Raw genomic sequence first — 6157 nt, 5'->3', positions numbered from 1 at the left:
AGAGCCCTCGCCCCATTGCCCCAAGAGCCCAGTGCAGCATACCATGGCATGGCACAGGGAGAGGCAGGCAGAGGGAGTGGGCAGACCAGGCCAGCCCCCCTGCCTCTTGATTGACTTCCAACTTTCCACTCCTCCCTTGCACAAACTTTCCCTTTCCAGCTCTGGCTTCATTCCACACACCCACCCTGGCCTACCTCACTCTCTCAGGAGCATGAAGCAGGTAAGCACCCTGCTCTGCTCTGATCACTGCCACACTGCTCTCTGCCTGAGCGGGCTCAGCCCCAGCCCAGGCTCAGGTCATGGCAGCATGCATCTGTGCCCTGCCATAATTGTCCCCTGGGTGCAGCCCACCGGGGGCCAGTACAGGACAGAGGCAGTACCATCTGCCCATGGCTTGGAAGCTCAGGAGGAGCTGAGCTGGGTAGTGTGGGCAGGATAGCACTTGCTCCACTTCTGCATCCCTACCCACCTGCCTCTGCCTACAACAGCACCACCAAGGTGCAGGGGAGCTAAATACAAGTTTGCCCAAGATGCCATTTTCCCTGTGTCTCTGTAGTGTATTAGGGAAAGTTGAACACTGCAGAAAGGGATTCGCAGCAGTGAGAGAACTGCCTAAACTAGCCACCAGGAAACACCAAGGATGGGAGCATACATTAAATCCCTGACCCACAACTTTAGGCATTTTTCTTAATTTCAGAATATAGGCATGCCATTGTTTTCCTTTATGCAAATAGTGAGCTCACCCAAGATATGGGAAACTTGAGTTCAAGTCCCTCTTGTGCCTAGGGAATCCCAACTTCTCTAACTCTGCTCTCAGGACAAAGTTTTAGGATTCTAGAGCTCCCTGTTTCTCATACTAAGATTATTTCACTTTGCATGAAGCAATTAGATAGGCATAGAGGGAGAAAGCAGTGGAAATAGCAAGCGAAGGAGGAAACCTGTCTAAAGTCCCCAAGTCAAATTAGGCAGAACATGGATTTGAAAACTGTTCTCCTGCCTTCCATGCAAGTACCTACCACAGGGTGATTCAAGATATTGGAGCAGATCCTTCTTATTTGTTACCATAGTAAACATGACCTGACATAGGCACTTAAGTCCAGGAGAGATTTCTTGGAGAGAATCTCGAACAGAGAAAATGTAAGTCAGCCCCCTCATGTTTCTATCAGCTAGTTTAGGTAGCTCCCATTCAACTGCCCAGCTTTTGTAACTCCCATTCTTGGTTTGTAATTCTCCCATGCAGTGTAAGAAGCTCCTAAGTCATTGAATTCCACTGGGAAACAGGACACTTACAAGTTTCATGGTGCATGGCCCAGGACCCTTTGTGGATTTAATTTATTCAGTAAGGCCAAGTGAGGAACTGGCAGCAGCAAATTTATATGATATGAATAATTATTCCAAAATTATGAAAAGGGAAAAGTAAAAAGGCACTGCTGAATTCATGATTACAATACATAAGGGGCTCTAACAGACCAAATGTTTTCAACTGTATTACTGGTCAATTAAATCTTGGCATTCTAGATATGTGAACAAATCAAATGATTTTCACTCCTGTCATCAAGCAGACCAGGCATATGTGACTTTGTAAATTGCAGGAGACCCACAAGGGATGAATACTTTAAACTAGATATAGTTTTAAACAATGGTCTGGAGGATTTCCCTCTTAACTAAGACAATAATTTCTTTAGTTTTAGCAAATTTCTGGTAAATCAGGAGGAAAATAACTAATTCACAGAAAGGTTAATAATAGATTCATAGATTCATAGATGCTAGGGTCGGAAGGGACCTCAATAGATCATCGAGTCCGACCCCCTGCATAAGCAGGAAAGAGTGCTGGGCCTACATTACCCCAGCTAGATACACATCCAACCTTCTCTTGAATACCCCCAGGGTAGGGGAGAGCACCACCTCCCTTGGGAGCCCGTTCCAGACCTTGGCCACTCGAACTGTGAAGAAGTTCCTCCTAATATCTAATCTAAATCTGCTCTCCTCCAGCTTGTGGCCATTATTTCTTGTAACCCCCGGGGGGGCCTTGGTGAATAAATACTCACCAATTCCCTTCTGTGCCCCCCTGACGAACTTATAGGCAGCCACCAGGTCGCCTCTCAACCTTCTCTTGCGGAGGCTGAAAAGGTCCAGTTTCTCTAATCTCTCCTCATAGGGCTTGGCCTGCAGGCCCTTAACCATACGAGTGGCCCTTCTCTGGACCCTCTCCAGGTTATCCGCATCTTTCTTGAAGTGCGGCGCCCAGAATTGCACGCAGTACTCCAGCTGCGGTCTGACCAGTGCCCGATAGAGGGGAAGTATCACCTCCTTGGACCTATTTGTCATGCATCTGCTGATGCACGATAAAGTGCCATTGGCTTTTCTGATGGTTTCGTCACACTGCCGACTCATGTTCATCTTGGAGTCTACTAGGACTCCCTTTCCACTTCCGTGCCACCCAGCAGGTCATTTCCTAGGCTGTAGGTGTGCTGGACATTTTTCCTCCCTAGATGCAGCACTTTGCATTTCTCCTTGTTGAACTGCATTCTGTTGTTTTCTGCCCACTTGTCTAACCTGTCCAGGTCTGCTTGCAGCTGCTCCCTGCCCTCCGGCGTGTCCACTTCGCCCCATAGCTTAGTGTCATCTGCAAACTTGGACAGAGTACATTTCACCCCCTCGTCCAAGTCGCTGATGAAGACATTAAAGAGTATCGGTCCAAGCACCGAGCCCTGCGGGACCCCACTGCCCACACTCTTCCAGGTCGAAACCGACCCATCTACCACAACTCTCTGGGTGCGACCCTCCAGCCAATTCTCCACCCACCGGACTGTGCAGTCATCCAAGTCACAGCCCCTTAACTTGTTCACCAGTATGGGGTGGGATACCGTGTCAAAGGCCTTCCTGAAGTCCAAGTATACGACATCCACCCCTCCTCCTGCGTCGAGGCGTTTTGTGACCTGGTCATAAAAAGAGACTAGATTGGTCAGGCACGATCTACCTGCCACGAACCCGTGCTGGTTTCCCCTCAGCATAATTTGTCCTGCCGGGCTCTCACAAATGTGAGCCTTGATGATTTTCTCAAAGATTTTGCCAAGGATGGAGGTGAGACTGACTGGCCTATAGTTACCCGGGTCCTCCTTCCTCCCCTTCTTGAAAATGGGAACCACATTGGCCCTTTTCCAGTCCTCCGGGACTTGACCCGTGCGCCACGAGCGTTCAAATATTCCCGCCAGTGGCTCTGCAATGATGTCGGCCAGTGCCTTCAGTACCCTCGGATGGAGCTCATCCGGGCCTGCCGACTTAAAGGCATCCAGTTCCTCCAAGTGACCCTGCACCACCTCAGGGTCCACGCATGGAAGTCTGGTGCCTTGCTGCTGCCTCCCTACACTCCCAGTGAGAGACTTGTCATGCCTCTCGCTTAGGAACACTGAGGCGAAGAACTCGTTGAGGAGTTCAGCCTTGTCCCCTCTGTCCGTCACCAATTGTTTCTGCCCATTTAGCAGGGGTCCTATTCCTCCCTGGGCCTTCCTTTTACTCCCTATATATCTAAAAAACAATTTCTTATTGTCTTTTACTTGGGTTGCCATCCTCAGCTCCATGGTAGCTTTGGCCTGTCTAACTGCCTCCCTACAAGCACGAGCAGAAGAGGTATATTCCTCTTTGGTGATCTCTCCCTGTTTCCACTTTTTATGTGCTCCCCTTTTGGCCCTTAGTCTGCCCAGGATTTCTCTGGTCAGCCAGGGAAGCCTCCTGGCCCCTTTCCCTCTTTTACCTCGCACGGGGATCGTCTCGCTTTGTGCGAGAAGGATAGCTTCCTTAAGGCACAGCCACCCTTCTTGGGCTCCCATCGTTTCAAAACTACTACTCTGCAGTGCATCCTTCACTATTGTAACTTCACTATTGTAAACTTTCACTACACCACGACATATAGGAGCTTAAAAAACATGCATTAAACACAATCAGTACTAACATCTACAAATTAACTAACTCCTGAAAAGTGTAACTATTACTTTAACAGAAAAAAAATGGAAGCTTGCACTTGCCATTAGAATTTTCCTCACTTAAGACTTGAGGAATTAAGACATGTAGTGAGTTCACTTTCTATATTCTACATTATCTCATACAATCAAAATCATGTAAAAAGAAATGATCTCTCAGTCTGCAGTGTTAGCAGGCACTAATAAGATTACTTTCCAGTACAGTCTCTTGTTACTTTGAGAAGTTTAAGTCATACTAAAAGTCCAACATGGTCAAAGCACTTAACACCAGGAATTACACCAATAAAGCCACTGGATTTAGCTTTTTTCCAATGCATTGTTTTCAAACACAGGAACAGAGTAATTTAGTACTTGCTTGTGAGTACAGTCAGCACTGAGTTTGATCCAGAGAATCGAGGACAAGAAGTCGTCCTTCTTTAGGTACATAGGGAGTAAAAGGAAAACTAATGGGAGTGTGAGGGTGCTGCTCAATGGCTCAGGATACCTGGTCACTACCACTCATAAAAAAACAGAACTACTAAATGACTACTTTGCCTCAGTCTTTCACAAGATCAAGGGGAACAACATGCCAGGCAGGGCACAGAATGAGCAGGGCGGGATTGACACCATTCCCACAGGACTGGTATGTGATCAGTTAAAGAAATTTATATAAATCAGCAGGACTGGATGAACTCCACCCAAGAGTGCTGCAGGAGCTGGCTGAACTAATTGCAGAGCCCCTGGCAAAGGTCTTTAAAAAATCACGGGCCTCTGGAGAAATCCCAGGACTGGAAAAGGGCCAATATTGTACACATCTTCAAAAAGGGGAAGTGTGAAGACCTGGGAAACTACAGGCCAGTTAGCTTAATTTCTATTCCAGGGAAAATCCTAGAACCATCCATCAAAGTGGCTATATGTGACAAACTTGCAGAAGGCATGATACCGAATGACAGCCAGCATAGCTTCATCGTGGGCAGGTCTGGTCTAACCAACCTCATTTCTTTCTATGATCAGGTGACTTGTCACCTGGACAAGAGAAAAGCAGTTATACCTCAACTTCCAGAAAGCCTTTAACCTGGCATCCCACGAGGTACTGATCAGAAAACTGGAAGATATGGGCTCAACTGCGGGACTATCAAGTGGGTGCGAAACTGGTTGCGGGGTAGGACACAGAGTCCAAATGAATGGATCAGTATCATCCTGGCAAGATATGGGCAGCAGCATACCCCAGGTGTTGGTACTTGATCTTCATCAATGACCTGGGTGAGGGGGTGAAGAGCCCACTGGTCAAGTTTATGGATGATACCAAGATATGGGGTTTTGTGGACACACCACAGATAGGCTGCAGATACAAGCAGGCCTAGACAGGCTGGCATGTTGGGCAGAATGGAACCAGATGAGGTTCAACATAAAAATGGAAAGTGCTGCATCTGGGAAGGAAGAACCCCCAGCACACTTACAGGCTGGGCATCGCTAACCTGACCAACACTACAAATGAAAAGGAGCTGGGGGTAACAATAGACCCCAGCATGAGTATGAGCCGGCAATGTGACAGTCACCGCTAGGGCCAATAAAACTGGCATGCATCAATCGATGCATCTCCAGTAAATCCAAAGTGATTCTCCCACTTTATTCAACATTGGTGCAGCCACAGCTGGAGTATTGTGTCCTGTTCTGGGCACACTTCAACAAGGAGGTGCTAAAACTCAAGAGGGTCTATAGAGGGCCACCTGTATGATTAGGGACTTGCATGGCAAGCCATGTGACAGGCCAAAGGATCTTGGACTCTTCAGCCTAAAGAAAAGAAGGCTGAGAGGGGACCTAATTGCGGCTTACCGCTATATCAAAAGTGTACATCGGGGCCCGGTGAATACCTGTTCACCAGGGCACCCTAGGGGAAAACTAGAAACAATGGCCAGAAACTCCTGGAAGAGTTTCAGGCTGAACATTAGGAAACACTTCTTTACAACCAGGGTGTCCAAACTACGGAACAAGCTGCCCCAAAAGGTGGTGCAATCATCTACCCTAGAGGTCTTGAAGAGAAAACTGGACAGTCACCTGGCTGGGGTCATCTGACCCCAGATGTCTTTTCTGCTCATGCAGGGGGCTGGACCCGATGATCATTCGGGGTCCCTTCCAGCCCTATGATCTATGCCCCGCACCAAAAAACTGGCAGGTTGACAGAAGTGCAACACACG

The sequence above is a fragment of the Crocodylus siamensis genome, chromosome 2 (assembly GCF_052110815.1).
Source record: "Crocodylus siamensis isolate JL-2025a chromosome 2, ASM5211081v1, whole genome shotgun sequence".
Classification (NCBI taxonomy): domain Eukaryota; kingdom Metazoa; phylum Chordata; order Crocodylia; family Crocodylidae; genus Crocodylus; species Crocodylus siamensis.
The sequence above is the reverse complement of the archived record's forward strand: the minus strand, read 5'-3'. Positions refer to the sequence as shown.